The sequence below is a fragment of the Anas platyrhynchos genome, chromosome 25, assembly GCF_047663525.1.
Source record: "Anas platyrhynchos isolate ZD024472 breed Pekin duck chromosome 25, IASCAAS_PekinDuck_T2T, whole genome shotgun sequence".
Lineage (NCBI taxonomy): Eukaryota > Metazoa > Chordata > Aves > Anseriformes > Anatidae > Anas > Anas platyrhynchos.
This window is the reverse complement of record NC_092611.1, coordinates 7,394,850-7,416,600: the sequence shown is the minus strand read 5'-3', so window position 1 is coordinate 7,416,600 and position 21,751 is coordinate 7,394,850. Positions and strand designations below refer to the sequence as shown.

At 44.8% G+C, this 21,751-nt stretch overlaps 1 long non-coding RNA gene across 11 annotated transcripts in view; it reads left to right on the top strand.

The window, feature by feature from the left end:
* LOC110353382 (uncharacterized) overlaps positions 1-21,751 on the top strand; it is a 328,386-nt gene that overhangs the window by 19,874 nt on the left and 286,761 nt on the right. For all 11 annotated transcript variants that reach the window (XR_011804899.1, XR_011804903.1, XR_011804896.1 and 8 more), the window contains exon 3: positions 21,003-21,174. This is a non-coding gene — a long non-coding RNA (uncharacterized lncRNA). The remainder of the gene's footprint in view (positions 1-21,002; positions 21,175-21,751) is intronic.

Here is a 21,751-nt window from a genome sequence, read left to right as displayed (position 1 = left end):
TTTTGAAATGCTGAAGATCACATCTTGAGGGAATTTGTTCGAGCCTTTGAAGTATTTTTATGTTAGGCCCCTATGGCAGAAGATTGTACAGATCAAGAAAGTACCGAGTAGATTTATTCACAGAAAATGCATTTAAATTACCAGCTATACGGGCACACATTCTTCATTTATAGCCTGGTGTCTGGTCTCTGAAATCCTCCCAAGAATTGAGGTCATGGAATTTGAAAATGAGCTTCTGTACACCATACTTCTGGCCTTTCAGATGTAATGGAGTCTGTGCTGTGTGGTAAATTGGACAGAATTCAGAGAAGAGCAACAAAAACGATTAAGGGAGCAGAGGAACTGACTTACATGGGAAGATTAAAGGCATTACAAATTTGTGGCTTGGTTAAGCAAAGACTACTGCAAGTCGTTGGAAGTTTCTGGAGACAGGAATGCAGCTCCGAAATCCCCGGTCTTGTCTAAACCTGTTTTTGTTTGTGTGTTTGTTTTAAAGCAAAAGCTTTTTGGAGCAATATCCTCATCTGGTGTAGCTTACCACAGCTCCAGTGAAAACAATGGAGCCGAGGGACCTGTGCCAAATTATACTGTCTAAAAATGCGGCCCATACGCTGCTTTCAAACTGGCAAAACCAGGAGTGGAAGCAGCAGTTTAGGGAGGCAACTGGTGCTTTAAATACTGCAAGTTAATTCCCGGTGTATTCAGGATATAGTATTTAAATGCAGAAGTTAATCTGACATCTTCTTTTTGTAGTACCTCTGCTGATGCCTGTTGTGGATATAAGTGCTAACAAACAGAGCCGGTGCCAAAAAGATTAATTTTTTTTTTAAATGCTTCAGCTGAATGTCGGCAAAAGGATGGACCGAAAGGACACATCTGCTACCTTTTTTCTTCACCTGCTCTTGCAGAAATACAGGGAGCTTTGAAGCCAGCAGAGGAAAGCTTAATACAGATGGAAAAAGGAGGGACATTGCCATGAGAAGTCCGGAGAAGCTGCAGGTATAACGGCACAAGTGAATGCTAATCCACATTGTGCAACAGTTACAATGAGGAGCAGGCTGTGAGTAGACAATTAGGGAGTTTAGCTTGTTGGAAGAGGGCATAGCAGCTTCTCTTCTCAGCCTTAGAAACCCCAACTCGAGCCCTTGCTGAGCTGCTCAGAGCGGTGGCCACGCTGCAGGCACAAGGAAGGAATTGTTCCCGGTGGCCCAGGGAGACTGACTTGCACTGAGATTGAGCAATTAAAAATGCGGGCTGACTGAGGAAAATTAAGTGTGAAGCCCATTGTTCTGTGAAACAGTCTCAGAAGGGAAGGGATGGAGGTCCAGTTGCCTGGGATGCGGTGCTCTTCATAAGGACAGAGTGCTAATTGAACCATTATGGCCACGTTTTAAGCAAGAAGTTAATTTCTGGCTGCTTTGCAAGCTCCTCGGTCCATTAGGGTAAGGAATTACCCTGTCCCTGGGCCCAAGTGTGATGTGGCTTGGCTGCACGTGGACCTCAAAAGCTGCCACCTTCCACACAGGGGTTGCTTTTTCGGAGGTGCTGCTGGGGAGTGGAGGAAGCAGATCAGAGTGCGGTAGCTTCTGGGTGGATGTTGCTACAGATATCAATTCCCACTGCAATTCATTTGTGTTCTTGACTGAGGGATGAAAGAGGCCAAACCACTAAAAGATAATTAGGACTCATTTTCAGTCTTGCCAGTTACTCCAAAAAGGCCAAGTGCTAGAAGAGCCAGTGGAAAGCGTGCTGCCCTTTTTGTCCTGATTTCTCTGGGTGACCTGTCAGACACCTCAGCAGCCCTCTTATGTCCAGCTCAGTGGATGAAGAAGAAGAAAGCAGAGCCCTCCTGAAGTGAGTGTTTGGAAGAGGGGGATTTTGAGTGTGTGAACGAGACAGACAGACAGGAATACCGAATGTGGGCCGAGGATGCCCGGGGAATTGTTTCCATAGAAACACAGCCATGGAGGCTCGCATGGCTCCCATCTCAGACTTACAAATTCATATGATTATCTTAATGGTCAGCATAATGGATTGAAAAGAGAGAGGTGATTAGTAAAATTTGATCCAAGTTTGTTGCCCGCGTGGAGAGCTTTGTGCTGAAGTCTCTGGTTACAACTTGGAATGGGTCGGATGCTGGGCGCTGTCGCTCTGGTTTGCTGCAGTAAATCAGGATTAGCTCCTGAGCAGTGAATGGTACCCTCCTGGTGTCCCACAAAGGGAATCAGGACTCGTTTCTTTTAATTAACTTGAAGAGAAAGGGTCTGTGCTTGCTTCTTGATGCATTGTTCTTCCATCTTTGTCATCCGGTCCTTTTGCATGGCTCCAAGCATCATCTTTTGCATGTAAATCAATAGCGTTCAGAAATGCCTCAGGAAATATTGTTCTGAAATGTACTCAGTGGATAGCACGTGCCTTTCTGTGCCAGAATTTATGAGGAGCCCTGAGAGTCTGTTCTCCTCATTTTGTTCATGGAAATGTGTCACCTGCAGTGTGTCCCAATAGCTCCCATTAGCCCCCAGTGCTGCACCCTTATAGCAGTCAAATCTCATGTGGAGAGGAGGCTAAGCCATAGTCTGGGTCTGAACAACCCTAAATGAAACACCAAGATTTTAATCTGTACTAGAAATGTGCAGCTTGGGCTCCTCTCTCTCGGAAAGCCCAGGGTGGCCTGGCCATCTCCTGCGATTCTGTATTTCAAGCTGGCCTGAGCTGACTTCTTCTGCCTGATTTTTAAAGCAGCCAGAACTTTACCAGCCACAAGCTTCATCTCTAATGATAGTCATTTGTGCTCTTTTTTAGAAGAGGCTCGGGGTGGAGGGGGAGAGAAGAGCGGGAAGTGGAGATGGGACAATTTTGTGCGCGATTTCCAGTAACTGGTGTTTGTGAGCAACTGGCCCATTACACAAGAAAGTAATGGCTCTACAGCCAGAAAAATATGTGGTGGGATCCTTTTGGGTGCACGTAGGGGGAAAGCAAAATAAAGGCTCAAATTATGGGGAAAATGGTTCCCAGCTTTCTTCGTGCTTTCCCCAGCCTCTCAAAATTGTCCAAAAGTCGCTGAAGACCCTCAAAACCTTAAGGCCAGCCCAGCTCCCAGGCAGGTCTCTTGATAAGCGTACATAAAGCTCCTGCAGCTCCGAGAGGAAAACATCCGAGGTTTGGGAAGGGTCAGCCAGAAATGACATAGCTGCGAATATGAAAGGAAATCAAAGAGCTGCAGGGTTCCGCCCAGGAGAGAGGAGAGCGCGAGGGGCGGCCGGGCCGGCCAGCGCCGAAACAGGATTAACAGGAAGAGACGCCCAGGGAGAAGCATTTTTTTTCCTCTCCAACTTGGTGTGTGCGAATTCAGCGCTAACCTTGACCCGTGCTTTGAATTGCCTTGTTTTGAAATGTCCTCCCCTGAGCTAGTCGGTGAGGCTGCTCTGCCACTGCTCCCAACGTGCGTGCTGCTGGGGCCAATTGAGGTTGTTCGATATTTTCCTTAAGGACCTGGACTGGGGAGTGTCAGCAGCATCATGGGACCCTAATTCCAGTTGGAACCTCTGGCTGATACTAAAATTAAAAGAACAACACTTTATAAAGTATAATTAAATTGTTTTTTTTTCTGCATTTCCACATATGAACCCCACAATCTGTTGTCCTGCCCCAGGTGCTACCGCTTGCTGGGGACACGCTATGGGGCGAGGAGGTGAGTGTGTCCAGGCAGTGGGATCACAGGGCTAGTAGCTTGGGCTGGTGCCTTCTTCATTTCCCCAAAGCAGGGAGAGAAAATGTGCAGCCTCTGCCTAAACCCTGTCTCTGAACAAACACCGTCTCCATTGTGAATGCTGCTGATAAGGGGAAAGTTTTTAGTTTCTTCAGGCTCTTGAAGTCTTTTCCCCCATCACCTAGAGGATAGCATGGACCAACTTGGTTGAGCTTTTAATCTGGGCAGACTCTGTTTCTGTTGCCTGTGCCTGAGAAGTGTAATTGGTTGTCAGCTCACACTTCCCCGTCCCATTTCGAAAGCTATTTCATTTGATTGTGTTGGGCGATCTTTGTGAAATTATTTCTTGATTTTTATCTGAAATCCATTGATAATGGTTATTTAAGCTCTTTCTGTGCTATCTGGTTGTTTTAATTTCAGGGAGTACATCGAGGAGTTTAAGTATGTATTAGTTATCATATTGATGGATCAGCCAAGCAAAGAACATTTGGAAATTCACATATTCCTTTTTGTTGACCTATGATATTTGAAATGGAAGCTTCTTGCATGCCTTTAGCAGTTTGAACATCTATAAACATTTCTCAGTATGTTTAGATTTTGTTTTGGAGGACTTTGAATATGTACGTGGAGATTTTTTCCTTTAATCTATCCAAGAATATTAACTGCTCATTTGGTTTGCTGCTTGCCATTTTTTTTTAAATATTTTTTTTCCTTCAAAGCAGTGTTGGTATAGTTTGTGCTAAACCCAGAACACTGCTGAAAGCCAGATCTACTGCACTGAAAACTCTCCTGAAAACCAAGAACTATTGTGGTCTGTGACTGACACAGACATGATTTATACCCCGGGTCAATTTATGCGCCTCTGCATCTCATTTCACTCAACTGTAAAAGGGTGGCAGGAACACCTCCCCCTCAGGGACGTGTTAAGATGTGACTAGTCCTGGCACAATGTGATATTAAGATCGTGGTGCTTACATTTTATTCATGGAGTTTGGTGCATTTCAGAGGTGTTTTTTTATAGGTTCTCAAAGTATTTTTCACAATTTCATTCTGTTGAGCTGTTAAATTGATTGCCAGAATTGGGCTCCGACGCATTCGCAAATCTTCCCCTTTGTCAATAGTTACTCATGGGGGTTTAAAAGTTTCCTCCTGCAGTTTGAACTTCTTGCAGAAGGAGTCCTAACCTATAGCCATGTGTGGCACTGCTATTTGCAGCTACAGGGCTGGTGTCTGGTGTCCCAGAAGTGACTCAGTGCTGGTGATCCAAGGAGCTCTCGACTAGTTTGGCTGAAAGTCCTGTGCTGTTAGCAGGGGCACTGTGCAGCAGCACGAGGGAGTAGCATAAAGAAACCTTTCAGTGCTGCAGATTTCAACACTGTCTAGAAGCATTTCGGGGTGTATACAAGAAGCTTCTCCCAGGTCTGTTGCATCTTCCTTTTGGGGTGGGGAAATGTCTGTGGAATCCATCACCCAGTTTTAATTTGCACCAGCATTTGGCCCAGGGGCTTATTTGTGGTATTTGCAGCAGCCATCCCCTTCTGTTGCTGGCCCATATCTCAGATCTGAGTGCATCAACCCCAGGTTAATCTCTGGGATCATGCAGTGGGGGCGTGAGGGCTGCCCTGAGAGTGCACCTGAACACTGAGCATGGCTCTGTGGCTGGATGACAAACCCTATGGGCTCTGCTAAGATGAAGTGGGACCATCTGCTGCCAGTTGCTTTGACTCATTGGCATCGCCAATGCCATCATTTGTGCCAGGTCTCACCCTGTTTAGCTGGGAGGCTTGACCAACCCTTAAGTAACTGTGGAGGACAGAACTGGTTTGAAGGGCGATTTTTTCTACTGCATCACAGCCACTTCTTTCAGATTTAACTCCTTAAAATCAGCTGAAACTGGTTAAAACTCCTTAACTTGGTGATATGTAAAAACGCATGATCCAAAGAGATCTGTTCAGTCAGTAACTTAGGTGATCCCGATGCAGGATCAATAGAACTACATTTACACCCTCTCCAGGAGTGTTGCAAGGCTTAATTCCCTGAAGTTTGCAAATCACTTCGTGGTCCTTGGATTAAAAAATAAAATGCAAGAGCACAGAGCTGGAGGAGTGGCAAAGAGCATCCTTTGCCTTAAAATTTCACAGGCGTGTAAGGTCCCTCCCTCGCTGATCCGTGGATTTCCAGTAAGTGCACTGGGAGTGAGATCTGGTCCTTAGGCAGAAAACTCATCTGGATTCTTCTTACAAAACACATCTCTCAAGTGAAACTTTTGCCTATATTTTTCCCAGAAGATTCTTCTCTTTCAGTCCAGAATTTTATCAGCAATTCTTATGCTAACAGGGGTCAGGAGATGAGATGTTTCTCACGTTACACTTGAAGCTTCTCATGAATAATGGCCTGTATCACCTCTATTGTCTGTCCAAAACATAAGCAACCAGACATAAGGCCAGAGGAGAAATTTAAAGAGTGCTGAATGAGCCAGCAGGACAGACCAAGAACTAAGATAGTCGGAGAGTGAGACAAATACAAGGTAGAGCAGATGGTTATTTAGGGAAATAACTGAGCAGATTAACTACTAGGCAGCTAGAGAATGAGTCAGTCCCTAGTTAAAAAGTACCCTGAAATCTTCAGAGTGAGATTAACAGAAGCACAGATGAAGATCACTGTAGCCAAAATAAATTAAAGGTCATTATTCCCAAGTGAATTTTCTTAAGTGTTAAGCAGAGCACATCAGGCTTTTCACAGAAACCTGAGGGGGGTTGCCGTACTTAAGGCTATCACTTGCTCCTCTGTGCAGGGGCAATCTGTCCATTTCGAAGCAATTTATTCCCATCAGCATTGTCTGCCTCTTCTCTCTGAAATTCATTTCTTTTGCCTTTTTCGGTCCCGAATATATATATATAAATGTGTGTATTGTGTACGGAAAAAATAGCTGCAATTTGAGCAGGATGATAATCCTAAAATACATGGCATTTTAAAGACATCATGGAAATGTTAGTCCCCCTACCCCCCCAATCTTTTTGTTTTTCCTCAGTGAGACTGCAGCTGCCATCTGATTTGTATTTATATATGCTCTTTATAGATATTAATGCAATAACAGATTAAACCTAAAGTAACTGTTACTACACAGAGAAATCTCAGGGCCTGATCTTGCAAACACTAATGCCTCTGAATAACTTTAATCTTGTGCATTGTATATTTGAATTTAATGGGGACTCTTACATGCCAAAGTTTCTCACATATGCGAATGTTTGCTGCAACTTCAGACTTTCCCCATATGTTGATGTCAATTTGTTTTTGCAACCTCAATACGGTTTAGAAACCTAAGTCTCTGATCACGGTTTATATATGTTTTTTTTTTTTTTTTTACCAGTTCTGTAAGCTTCATTGTACCAGCTTTTTAGCTGAAAAAATGGGCCAAAAGCTCTGCTCTGTTAGCAAAACCACACCTGCTTTTCCCAGGCTGACCGTGGCTTGCAGGGGCTCCTCCTGGCTTTTTCTTTGAGGGCTGAGCAAGCTCACCAGGTAGCGCAGGAGCTGGTGAAGGTTTTACCTTTATCTTCTCACCACACTTCCCGAAAGTGAATTACTGGAAGAAACAGGACTGTAAAGCATGGAAAATCATACAGTGACCTGGTATCCAATTTTAGTGACTGTATAAATAGCAGAAAGTGTCCAGGAAACAAACGGTGGAGCTGTGTCAACCTCCTCTAGCGTAGCTGGCCCCCCCTTTGTGTAAGGCCCTGTGGTGAACCGAAGGGTTCGGACTGCCCGTGTTTGTTCTGTAGGGCCACCCCTTCTGATCCATTTAGAAGATTTTAGTTTAATCAAATTTGCATTAGAATATATAGTTCCAAAAGTCCTCTTCAGACCAAAGGGAGTCGCTCTCTGAGTAGTCAGGGGGGAACCAAGGATCTGTTTCTCCTGAGCTCTGATGCACAGGTATTAAAACTCACACACATCCTCCCGCGAGCCGAGGCAGTGTATAATCCTCATATTGTGCCTTCCAAGGTATGAATCATATCCACAGCGCGCGGTCAGCCTGCGGTACTCTGCTGCAGAAGGCTGCTGAGTCAAAACACCAGTGGTTAGTTTGGAGTTCAATAATAATTGTAATTTTACAGGCTAATACCAGGGTAATAAAGCCTTCCATACGGCGACTACTGTGACCGTCGGGAAAGTTTTATTTCTCCAGGTTCAACAGTTTGCATGTGACTAATGTACTCCCGGAGCAGAAGTGACTTCCCTTTTAAACATGCAGCAGCCGACTTACAGGAACGCCGCTACATCTGTGTTCGCAGTTCAGGCTCACTAACCATCAGCATCAATCTGATACTCATCTGGTAGTACCTCAAGTTATCCCGCTTCTCAGCTTCTGAGTCAATAGGACTTATTCATTAGCACACAGAAATGTAAAGAGATTGTTTTTTTTGGAATTCTGGTGTTACTTAAAATTAAGCTCCTTTTTGTAAGAGCTATCCTCATATCTGTCAAGACCAAGCGTGTGTGTGTATGCACATACACGAGTATGTGTGAGATCAAAGAACACTAAGAAGGTGAGAACCAAGGTAAGAGATGCAAGGAAAGGATTAGGCACTTGAAATTAAGATGGGGTTTGCTTCAGTAGCATAAATTACCTTGTCCACAGCCTCTTTCTTACAAGCTTCCACTCCCGAGATGTTGGAGGAAGGAATGAGAGAGATCGGTTTTTGTCAAGAAGTCATTTTGGGACGGCTGAGATACCAACAAGTGGCTTTTGCAATGTGTCATTCTCCAATGAGGTAGAATTTTCATGGGTTGTATCAATTTTAAGCTGCTGCATCCCTGTAGGAAATCACGATGTTACTCACACAAGAGCTAGATGCTCTGGAGAGGATTAATATTGTCTAAAAATTAGGAGTTTATGGCTATGCTGGTCAGTTAGGCTCCCTTTCTAACTGATGGAGGCACATTCAGATGGTGAACTGTGTTAGCTGTGCTAGATCCTGGATTAGGAAGAAGTGAATTGTTGATCGGAGGTGTTACTCTTCCTATTCTTTGTTGAGGGAGACGACATGAACTGATTTTTGGTGTCAGACATTAATATGAGTAGTGCCAGCCCTAAATGCATAATGATGGTATTTTAAGAGCTGCTTAGATGTTGAAAGATGCAGATAAAGGTGCAGCGCTTTTTATTTTTTTTGGAATGGAGCCCATTTATTGGAAATTTCTGAAAATCTTCACAGCATCTGTAGGCACTTACATAACCCTTGAAAAAAGAAGGAAAAAAAGAGGTCCTTTAAAAGCCAGTTGGCATTACTGAAATATTGGTGTTGATGAAATGAATGAGTAAACAGAACACCCCTGATGAAGGAAAGGAGAGCTAATTGCACCTGTCTGGGTTACGATGGACTTCTGCCCATCCTTTCTGAGCTGCGTGGGACTGATGAGCGTTAGGGTGGTTCTTCTCGCTCTCTGATGTAGAATATCCTCCAAATTTTGCTGACCTTTGGAGGGGCTGGGAGTCCTGATGTGGTTTAAGTCTTCCACCTTCTGTGCTACACCTCCAGGAGGCACAGCGTAGAAGCCCACCCGTTGGTGAGCTGTCCTTGCCAAGCCCCCTGCTTTTGAGGAGAGATCCCAGCAGGGAGATCAAGAGGCCAGTTAATGAACTTTCTGTGCCTGCTCCCTCCGTGTGTGTTCTTCTCCTGTTTCAGATGGGCCCGAGGACCGGAGCTTGTCCTCAGAACACCACGCGTACTAGAAGCTGCATTTTTGTATAAATTGGGAACAGAACTGGCCACCAGAGATTGGAAATCTGGCAGGCAGAACTGATTAGGCATGCTCAGAAGAGCTTGCAATTTCACTGCCGCATGCCCTTTGGGCTCGCAGTGAAAAACAAGGCTGAGTGCTGCCAATATTTGTGTATGTGATTCTATTGTTTTATCTGAGGATGAGATCAGCTGGGGGAGAGAGCCCAGAACAAAACTGAAGTGCTCTCTTTTATTCCATGGCATCATGAGGAATGGGAGGCTGGGATCACCCCCACCCCACCCCACCCTGCAGCGATCTTTATGATTCCTAACCCAGTGCTCCTCAATCTTTTTTTCATTCCAGCTCAAGGCACTGCCTTTTCAAAAGGTCCCTGTGCCTCTCTAGCTCATTTACGTGCTTAGCAAATGCAGAATTGTTCCAGTATACATCCCTGCTTCTTTTGGAAATCCCCACCCTTGAGAAGTTAAGCCAGGTCTGACCTCTTCCAGCCCTGTAGTCCCACACGCATCCTCAGAACGTTTTAACACCTTCCAAGTATATGGGAAGGGTGGTGATGGTTTTCTGCTCTTTTCCAAAAACATGGGAGGAGGAGGAAGCAGGTTTAGCTTGCAGTGGTGCAGCATGATTGTCGTGGCCCTGGCCAGCTCCTGATGGTGTTCACTGCATGCAGTGCTCTCTTTTTATATAGAAACATACCTGGGATGAGGGTGGGTGATAGGGTAGCTGCCTGGCTAGACCATAGCTCGTCTCCCAGCGAGCTGATGGGACCACGGTTTGCTAGGACCATGAGATGCTGGTTAGTGGACCTCTTTCATCTGCCTCTTCAGCTGTAATGAGCTGTGCAGGTCCCTTGTGTTACGCTGGGGAAGGAGGGAATGTCCCATGCTGTCTTGGGTTGATGCTGACTGAATGGAGAGTGGGAAGGTGGGGATCAGTCCATGGCCAAGGGACCCACATCTGGTGGGTGGCCACTTGGCTCTGCTCTGTTTCCCAGGGATGGAGTTGTGAAGCCACATCCATAAATGAGTGAGGAGGGCTTGGAGGTGCCATGCTGGGTCTCCAACAAGGTGAATGAGAAAAAAGGGATCTAGAGTTTACAGTACTGGCATAGTGCTCAGATGATAGCAATGCTTACATTATTTTTGCATTATTATATACAACCAAGCTTTGGTTTAGAACAAACCTTCCATGGCAGCAGAGCTGCTTTTTTCCAAAAAAAAAAAAAAAAAAAAAAAGATGGACAGTGTGGTTGTCTTTATAGTGAGAATATGGATGGTGTTTTAGTAGAGTCATCATTGATATAATTCAAAGTTTAGTTGCACGTATTAAAAAGTGCATCTATTTATGCAGGCATTATACCCATCACTGACTTTTATTTTAGCTGGTGCAGCTTGTTGATGATTAAAAAGAACAGGTCGTGAATTTTAATTTTTGAGGTGGAATTTCAACAAGGTTCCACCTTGATTGTATATTTCTGTCCTCAATGAAAGTTTAAGGATATTAAGAGAGACTTATCAGGTGGTGCCTCGTGTGGGGTAGTCAGACCTAACCTGGGCATTGTGAGTCCAACATTAATGGAGTTCTACTACTGAGGAGCTAAAATTAAGGTTGTTTCTACTGGAAACATGGAAATTGCTCTTCTGGTTTTAGAATAGCAATCTCTGGTCAAGGAGCTGAATCTTGAGCAAAGTGTGTTTGTCTCTAAAGCAGATTTGGGTTTTCTAAATGGACAGTTACAGGAAAGCCAGCGAACTTGTTCCTTTCTGTCTGCAAGCTGTTAGATTGCTCAAGTCCTAAAGTCTGAAGGCCGTTTTTAAAAATAAAGATTGATTCCTATTCTTGTCATGGTGGATTCTTATTCTTGTTGTACTTACCTTCAGTTTTCCTTTATTTTTCTTATATACCTTTTACTAGTATTGCGTTGTCAGATAATTATTTTTGAATACACGTACCTGCCTTTATTTCAGTGGAAAGGAGGGGCTGCAGAGCTGCAGCTTGATGGGGGACTTGGAGAATGCCAAGGATGGGATTCCTTGCCGAGGAGGAGACACGAGGGAGTTTTTTATAGGTGGTGGCTGCCTAGCTGCGTCCTTGTTGAATTGATTGTTTTAATGATGAGATTTAATTGTAGTATTAATCATGTACTGGAGCACCAGGAGCATTGTGAAGGTGTCTTTTTAGTTACTATTTCAGTAGAAAGAAGGAAATTGAATAATGGCATTATTTAAATGTTATGATCAGCAGGGATTGAACCCAGGACCTTGCTAGCTGAAGCTCCGTGTTTCTGTAGCTAAACTTCCAGAAGCGTATCCCGCCCCGAGGGATGAGGGCTGACTCCCAAAGCTTAGATTTGGCCGTGACTTTGAACAGTCCGGGTGGATTTTGTGAGCTTCTCTGTACCACAACCAGGCGGGTAGATGTTTTTTTTTTTTTTTTTTTGTTCCTGTTGGCAGGGGCTGCCAGGGGCTTCCAAGCTTTTTGCAGACAGCTGCGTTACCGCAAGGCCAGATGCTGCCATTGCCCCAGCCACTGAGCAAGGCAAACAATTATAGACGCCTTCTCTTCATCAAATTCATTTACAGTGGTTTCTCCCAAAGCTCCTTGGAGAGAGAAGAGGAAAAGAATCCTGCGAATACCTACTGCAGGCACGTCTGAGCTCATTTAAACAAAAGAAAAAGGCAAAAAAAAAATCAGTCCATAAGTCTGTCTGCAGCCACAGCAGAGGGTAGCAGATGTAAGCAAGCCTGCTTGTGCCTTCTGAAGCTCCTGGAAGGCAGCCAGTGCTGGAATAATGGCTTGAGGCAGCACCCCTTTTCCCCCTCTCCCTGACCTGCCAGCAGACAAGGCGTTGGTACGCTATTAAGCCATGGAGCACACGCTGTGCTTTGCGACTGGGCCGTGCGGGGCACTGAGCGGGGCTGTGAATCTCAGATGGGGCTGTAAGTCCCATATTCCCTGTGAGAAGCTGGTGTAATGGGAGAAATATCCCCTCCAGCTCCTGCAGCCTGCCCGGGCTGATAGGCACCACCCTGTCTGATGCACACACAAAAATGAGTTGGGGTCGCTGTCGATGCAGCGTGCCCTGTAAGTCAGGAGAGGTGGTCGGGGCTGGCGTCCAGCCCGGGTAACGGGGTGCCCTCTTCACTTCTTGGTGATTTATCTATTTATTGGTTGACTGGTGATGAGTGGCCAACTCTTGTTGTGTTTAGTAGGAGTTACTTTGCCCATCAGTTCATGGCCATCGTCCCGTTTCACCCAGTGTTGCCCGTTCCCCTCCCGGGCCTGCAGGCCCCGGGGCTGCGTCTGGCTCCCCGTGTGGCACGGACGGGCATGGTCAGGGCCAGCGTTACCAAGGGGCTCTGGGGAGGGGCTGCCGAAACCTGAAATGGCTGAAATTTGACCATAAAAGATTCTCAGAGGGAAAGCCAAAAGGGATCCCTTAAAAGCCCGCTTTGATGTTTGAAAGGCTTGGTGAAGTGAACCTGAAAAGCCTGACTTGTTTACCGTCGTCCCGTTTCTCGTTTTCTCACATAAGGGCTTATGTTCCCTTTCTGAAGACTTCCAAAACACATAACCTCACCGAAAGTCTATTGCTCCCAAAAGAAAGCCTTTCTGCAGGCTTTGACCTGGGTCCATCTCCTGTTAGAGCTGCAGCTCCTTTCCTTTGAGGCAAAGCCAAAGCTGCTGACATAAGCGTCGGCGCGGCAGCTCGAAGGCTTCGTCTGATCCAGAGGTAGGGGTTCACGTTATCAGGGGCAGTTCACATCCAGTTTCCTATCCAAGCCAACACAAGAGGATCAATTCCGCGGGCAAGATGTGTCCTGGTCTCATGTGGCACCCTCTGGCTCCTTCCTTCTCGGCTGCTCATCCGCCCCAAGGTGGTGGGGCCTTTGGGTGGGTGCTCTTGCATCCCCGTGTGGCCCACCAAGGAGGCCCTGGGCAGCTTTTTAAGCAATAATATTCAAAAAGAGGCTATTCTGTAAGTCAGGCGTTTTGAGGCCAAAAAGCCACCTTATGAAAGAAAAGACAATTCCAAATTAAATCCCTTTAATAAACGCAATGTTCTGGTTAATTGCGGTTTTCTCTTTCCTGTAGTGTTCGGCTCCTCCAAACAATACCCACGACGTTTGCTGGAAGGGGATTGAAATGTGCTTGGCAGCTCCATTCTGCAAAGCCTTGATAATTTTTGTCATCAATCCAAATCTTATGCCAGCTCTCTGACGTGAGGTCACTCTAATTTCATCCCGTGGTCGCTGGTAGACTTTTTTTTTTTGTCCCGTCTGCCCTCACCCCCTGCCCAGCTCTCTCCCCCACCTCGTTTTGTTGGAGGTTAATCACTGCGTGAGGTAACTCCATCCTTGGCATGTTCTGTGATCTGGAAATTTTGTCGCTAATTACTGCCTTCGCACCGGAGAAGGAGTCTGCGGAGTCCTGCCCTGCGAGTGCCGGCGTTGCTCCACGGCTCGGCTCACACCGAGGGCATTTCTGGCTAACAGGAGCCTGAAAGAAAAATGGGCTCCTCGTTCACACGCTGAGCAGCAGCAGAAAAAAAAAAACCTGGCTGGAAAGGAGCCTGTCCTGCTTTTAGACCAAAAAAAAAAAAAGCCTGTGTGATTTTTTCCTTTGAGCACTCAGGACTCAGGGGTGAGACAGGAATGGGGAATTGAGGCTTGTACAGAGTGGCTTAAACATCCCCCAAAATCTTGCTAGGAGGATGAAATTTTCTTTTCTTTTCCCTTTCTGGTCACGTTTTACCACTGGAGTTACTCAGCGAATTAATAGGTATAGAAATGCAAAGCTCTTTTCTTATTACACGCCATCGATCTGATTGCAGTGTCATTAATTGAAAGACTCGGGAAATGTGATGGATGGTTCAGTTCAGGATTCCACATTCGTTTTGGCATAGCCCTGCAGGAGAAAAGCTGCATGAAGCTGATTGAAGGGCTCTTTTTGTCTGACATGAATTATTCTTTCATTGTCAAACCTTGTAACAGCATTCAGACATAGGGAGATTTACAATGTGAAATCCTAAATGGGGTCTATTCTTAAAATAAAATTAGAAAAAAAAAAAAAGGAGAGCTTTATCTTGCAACGTTGAAAATAGCTACATTTAAAAAAACCCACACCACTATTTCTACAAATTAAATCTCTTCTGCAAAACCCAAGGGGCTGATGTTTCTCACTTAATTTAAAATTATTCCAATGGTAAGGCCTTAAATGAAAAAAAAAAACCAACCGCTTTAATCACATAACTGTTGTCAACATTTTTATTACGTTCAAATGTATTTGTTTGTATGGGAGGGTTTGTTTGTTTTTTCAGCTGCTGTCATTTACCTGGCAGACCGATTTGTCCACTAATCTGTGAGTCCTGCTTGTCCTGCAAAATACGAGAGGTTTTCTTTTTCTTTTTCTTTGGGGAAAGCCCGAGTGGATGCTGTTCGAACGCTTGTTTTTAAGGAAATCATTCTGCGTTTCAGCAAACATAAAAATGTATCAGCATTGTGTGCTGACAAGATTTCATCTCTTTGCAGCCTGTGTCTGAAGGCAGATCCTATCTGATACCTTTGTGGTTTTCATTTTTCATTGTTGATCCTGGGCAGCTCTGGTGTTAAATTCCCGTTGGTCTTTTGTGGGTTTCAAAATCTGTGCTGTGCTCTAGGAATTGTCTGCAGGATTACGAAACGGAGCAATTAAAACGTGGCAGAGAGGTGCAGGTCGGCTTGGCTTTACCCTCGGAATCGTTCACAGAGTTGATGGAGAGTTTTGCATGCAAAGTAGCCACCCAACTTGTAGTCTCATTTGAGAATAAAATACCAAAATAACATTATAGGAGAACTGAAATAACATTATGGGAGATCTGAATCGATGTCATGGCTATTACAAACGCTGGTGCTGGTAGAAGGGCTAGATTACACAGGGAGACAGATTAGATGAAGAAGACTGTTCGATTACATTACATCTAATTTGCGATGTCTATTCAACTGATTTCTTTTGAAAAGAAAACTGTCGTCTTTTATCAGAATTTGGTGCGTTTGAAGGAGTGCCGGTGCCAGAGCTCAGGCTACGAGCTGGAGGAATCGGGCATAAAACAGGGTGGTGAAAACCTGCAGCTCCCTGCTGTAGCTGCCTTCTTCCCTTAGCTGCCTCGCTAAAGACTGCTCGCAGCCACCGGACAGCTCGCAGTTTTTTGCTATCCCCATTTCCCTGTTTTCCAACCCCAGATAAGTATTGAGCGATTAGTTTGCGTCTGAGCTCCTAAACGAATGCTCCTTTTCACCTGAGATGGACGTTTGCAGGCAGCAGCCTGGCCCGGTGAAGGAGCTGGGTAATTCACATTAAAGCAGGAGCTGCCTTTTGCAGACGCCGAGAAATAAAAATGCATCGATGGGAAATGTGGTTCTCGCCCCCCCCGCCCCTCCCCCTGCCTGTTCTGCATGTAATACCCCGGCGCACGTATATTTTAAGGTCTCATTGTTCGGCGAAGGGCGAGATTTGGTAGTTTTTGTTATGCTTTTGTCTGCCTGATGGGACCTCGGGTAGAGGCACCGTGCGCGGGTCGCTGCTGCTGGTGGAGCTGCGACGCGGCCACCGCTGCCCGCCTTGTGCCGGGTCCTCTCGGCGGTGGCTTTCTTTCAAAGAGCAAAAAGCCTGCGATAAACTCTGCTCATGTTGGAAATCTTGCCGTCTCCATAGCGCCTGCAGCTCCCAGCAGCTGAGTTTGGAAGCTGCATGGGGGCTCAGCACAGCGCCCGTGGCTTGGAGAGCCCGGCACCGCTGCGTTGTGCGCGGTACGGGCAGCTCTGGGACGCTGGCTCTCAGGGCTTCAGTGGGCACAGCCATTGTTTTACCGCAGCTTTTCTTTAACCTTGCCTCTTTGTGAGCACCTGCTATGTGGTTAGCAGTGGCCGGCTGCGCTCTGGTAGCCACCAGCCTGCTCTTCAAAGGTGAGGGAGCTGGGGAGTGATTTCTTTAAGGAGGTATTGCTATTTTCATTTTCAGATTTATGCATTTTATTTTTCCTCATGCCAGCTAAATCCGAATAAACTTGTCACTTTCTCAGAACCCCAGATTGGGAAGAATGCTTTTCCTTTGGTGTCACTAATCAGCCTCCCAAGGACGCTGCTATCAGTAGAAAGGGAGCTAACGAGAGAGGGTCCGACAGCGTGCGTCCTTGCAGGACCGTGAGCGTGTTAAACGAGAGGAAAAAATGCAACAAACTCTTCCCGTCAAACTGCTTAATTTTTAGGCTTCCCCGCACTTCAAAACGCGGGGCATAATTTCTGCAAATTAAATTACAGTTGGGAGCCGTTGTCGCTCTCATCAGCGCCGTGTAAATACCGTTGTCCACAGAATACATTGTCCCCTCTGAAAAGCTGTCTGCTCCTGGAGAGCAGCCTCGCTCCGTCTCGTCTTGTGGCGGAGTCAGGGTGCTGGTGGATTTTGGAGCTTTATTTTATTGCTTTTCATTTCATCCAGTTTTTTTTTTTTTTTTAAGTCCGTTTTACCTCTGACAGTTTTTAAAGGTAAGGCTCATTTTTTTTGAGATTAAGAAGAAGGAGACAGTAAAAGGTACCGTATCTTTCTTCTTAATTTTTTGGCTTAAGTCTAAAGCATCGGAAAAAACACCCTTTAAATGTTCTTAAAAGTAACATTCGCTTAATTAAAAAAGATAGTAACAGATTACTTTACCCTCTTTATGGACTTAACTTCAGGAAATCAGGCATCCTCTCTGTCTCCTCTGGAATAATCAGTTTCTTATCTAATATATATGAAATGTCCAAATACATCTACTTCATTTGCATCTTTAACTCAAGAACAATTGATCAAAAACTGGAAGCACTGCTACAGATCAGAGAATCTTTTAGTTTAAAGCCTTTAAGTCACCATTTATTTCCATCTAGTTAAGCTTAATTTCCTTTTATTGTGTTGTTCAAATGAAAATATACAATGCCATGCCTAATTGTGTTACTGTTCACATTAATAACCTGTAACTTTACATAACAACGAGCAAGAAGCATCGAAAAGGCAGAAACAGATGCAATTATTTGTTGCTAGCTAAGTTACTGTACGTGACCCAGGTGCTGTAGTACTATTTGCATGTGTTTCTCACCTTTGTTCACCCAGACACATGGGGATCTCAAGCTATTGCTGACTAATTGATAGTTGTAGTAACTGCTATAGGCTCCTTAGATTAGAAATGCATGCAGACGTGTGTCTTGATTCAAACATTAAGGAACACACACTCTCACTTACTTACATGGGCAGAAAGTCTTCATACTATTAGAGGTGTGTGATGGAGATAGCAGGACATAAAACAGAAGAGAGAGAGACACAGAGAGAGAGAGAGACAGAGACAGAGAGATGGCATGCAGCATATATACCCCTACAAATAGTTCTAAAATGCGTTTGCAAATGCAGAAGTCTTCAGAACCATCCAACAGTTCAGCACACCCTTTTTATCTCTTCTCTGCGGGACGTCTCCATCCAGATTACTCGAAAAAAGCGGAAAAGGTGAGAGCTCTGCCATCTTAGCTCTGAATTCATCTGATTTCCTTTTTTTTTTTTTTTTTTTTTTTTTTATCCCCCCTCTCCCTTGTATTCCTCATGCCATTGTCCATTCTTATGATGGCAGCCGCCCTTGCTCTTGAATGCAAGTGTCACAGCGGGAGCAAAAAGGGTTCAGGGCTGCATTGTCAAAGCCATGGTTGCCTATTGTTTCTTAGCCTTTCACTGCTCTGCTTTTCCGAGCCTCTTTCCCTATCAGTGGCCCCTGTCAAGGGGAGGAGTAGGGAGAAAATTGCAAGAGTTAGTCGTCCTTTTTATTGCACACTGTTATGATAAACAGCCCAGCAATACATCCCACAAAATTAGGAATTATAACGACAGGACGGGGGAAAAATTCTTTGTAGGTTTGCGTTTGTCGCTGCCCTTATGTCAAAAGCTTGGTTTCTTAGGAAAGACTTTTGTATTGGTGTTTTGCCCAGCAAAAAATAGAGGCAGCTGCAAAGTGAACAGTGAGCTATTTAGCCACAAGGTAAAAATTTCCTGTTGCTATTTGGATACTGATGCTTTTCAATTTTAAGGGGTGTGGGGGGGAGGAAGCATGACTGAGAGCATTTCTCTAGCTGTCCATCCGTTCATCCATCCATCTATATTTTATGTTTTAAAGCAATTGAAAATGATTGTTAAAAAGGCCAGAGAGACTGCTTGCAAGTTGGTTTTATTTGAAAATATCTCAGTGTAGGGTGAGGTTTGTGTTTCAGGTGATTAAATCTCGTACTGGGAAATAAAGGGCGAGCGACTGTCCTGCTCGTGCCAGAAAGTGCTGCTTTGTCAGGTCATCTAAAAGTAAAATCTTGTCACAATTTCTTCCTTTCATGAGGAGGGGGGGGGGAAATGTATCCAGGACTTTACTTGCCATTTAAGTATGCGTTTGATTGTCTTGTGTGAACAGGCCAGCGTTTCCAGCTCCAAACTTTAGGGAGGTTACAAAGTCGTGGCCTCAAAAGTTTTTCGTTTTACTCCGTTTGATATTAAATTGTTTAGAGAAAGAAAATATTTCTAAAATATGGCTTCCAAGAAGAGTACAAGCATATTTACATATTCCAATTGTAAATAATGCAGTAATTTCACTTTCGGTATTTTTTTTTGGTCTCAAAAATCTAACACAATAGAAGCAGTATTTAGTTATGCTATTTAGTTTATGCTGTTAACTGGTTTTGTAAATACGAGCATCTTTTTGGTGCTTAAATTTCTGCTTATTCTCCTAACTAGAGTACATTTAGCAGTCTTGGGATTTCATTTTAAAAAGGCTGTGATTACATTACGTTGACAGAGCTGTTGTATTACCAGAAATTATAAAAGGCAAACCCTTCAGACCATTCAAATCTGTGCTCCTTGAGTCTGAATATCTCAGTCATTGCAAATGTCTGGTCGTGTTTTTCTTCTGCCTAATAACACCAGGCAGAGTGCTTTCACAGATGTAAATACGGTCTGAGTCTTAGAGAAGCTTGCAGAGAAATGCTCGGTAAGCTGCCGAGCACTTCGGCTCCTCTTTGGGTTGTGTTTCAGAACACCCCGTGCCCGAGCCTCCCAACTGGGGAACGATTGCAGTGAATTTACTTTGAAAGAAAGGGGAAAAGATACTGCACCTGAATTCACTTTTAACTCCCTGAATGCTGCAGGACGAGTGATTTGAAGAAATTCTCTTAGTCCATCGTACAGCCAACTCGCCTTTTAGTCTCTGTGTTCGTCCTTTTCCACACGTGCATTGTCCTGCATCGCCAAGTTCTAGGTCAAGTATGGGTCTGTTTGGAATATCTTTAGAACTGAAACTTTTTGAAGAAATGCTGAAAGCACCCTGGCCTTGTTTTAAATCAAGCTCTGAAAGCGGCTGAGGCCACCCCGGGAGCACAATGTTTAATTTCCATTCGACATCTGCCTTATATTTGCCACCGCAGGCCGGTGGCTGTGTGGAAGGAGCTCTTACCGTTGATAAAAGTTTGGTATCTCTTTTGTCAGAGGTTGTCATTTCTGTTCTCTCAATCTGGACTGTCATTTTGTAAAATCTTTTGTCACTGGAGCTGAATGGAAAACCTGGAGCGTGCGAGAGATTAAAGATACGGGGAGGAGGATTCAGATGTGTAGAGCAATTCTGGTCGCTCGCCTCTTTGAGACAGATGGTGCCTAATCCCGACTTTCCTTACTCCAGTGTAAATACCGACCTGGCCTGCTGAAACCTCTGCTGAATACTGATGCAGCAGCAGAATCAGGCCTGGCTCGTTTCTTTGCTTTTTGAGGCTGTGGGCTTATCTTATGCAAAGCTCTCCTTTTACACTTCTGCTGGTGGATGCCCACCGAGTGACGTGATGCTGACTGTAAACACGCGGGTGTAAAGCCTGAACTTCAGTCCTTACTCCACACTCACGCTTGTGGAAGTGAGATCAGAGTCTGGCCTTCCCTGTCTAGCAACAAATACTTGAATTAGTTGATTTTTTTTTTTCTTTAGATAGGGCTGGGTAGGCAAATATTGTCCTGTGCAAAGAGCTGGGGTGGAATTTTGAGTTTCTGGACTTTCCAGAGTGTCCGTGGAAACTGTTGATGTCTGAGTTGGTAGATCTACCTGGGAGTAAAAGTAAGTTTATCCAGAGCAAAAGCAGCAACATTTGGCCCCATAAAAAAAAAGAAAAAAAGTGATTCAGGAGAAGTGTCTGGAGAACTGGTAGAGCCTTGGGGTAAAGGCTGAGAGACCTGTTTTGGGTAGAGGCAGAAAAGCTTGGCTATGTACTTAACTTTTAAAATGTATTTTATCTCCTCATTTATCAAGGTGACTTGTGTTTGTACTGCTTTTAATATAAAAAAGGGTGTCTTTTTATTTTTGTCACAGGCCCATTCTATAATCTGAGGTTGAAATGTTCTGTGGGCAGAGCATCAGCTCAAGACCCAGGCACCCTTTAACTTTTCCATGGGGGACTTGAATTTGAGTGAAACACAATCCTTATAGTTCTGCTCTACATAGAAATACGTATGTTTTTTCCTATAGGAGTGACTTGGTGACTTCAGTGGGAATTCCTCATAAACAAGAAGGGGAGAAGGTCATCTGGATTCTTCTGAAGGCAGGAGCCAGGGCCAGAAGTCCCCTGAAAGACCTATGCAAGAAGAGAATCTCACCTGCTGCCTCGTCTCCAGAGACCTTGGCCTACACTGAGGTTCAGGTAAGGTTCAGGTTCAGGCTCTTCTCTTGAGGACCTTCACTTAGGGGGTCCTTAGATGTGCTTGTTCTTCTCACCCATATGCACTTTGTCAGTGAAATTTGGTAGTGAATCACAGGGCAGTTCTCGTACTCTGATGTGCGTGGCATTACGTGCTCATAGGCATGGAGGTTTCTGTAGTCCAAAATGCAAGGAGAGCTGCCCTTGAGAAGTCACTTCAGGAATAGCTGAACCACTGGATTACTAACCTTGTGCTAATTCAAAATCCGTGTCCTGGTACCACCCGAGACTTACACAGGTAGAGCAATACCACTTCAGTTCACTGCTTGGACAACCCACTGCACCTGCTGGCCTTTTGGGTTGTACAAGTCATTGCCGTGAATTTTATGTTCCGTTCTATCTTCAGTAGGAGCACAGTGGTTTCAGTTTAGTAGGTAGAAAAATAGGATGGTTACATCCTATTGAAGGGGGAAGCATCTAAAAAAGGACATGGAAGAACACACTAACTTCCACTGGGAAAAGCCCGCTTGGAGGGACTCATTTAGCCATGGGAAGCTGGGAGAGAAGCGTGGAGTGAAAG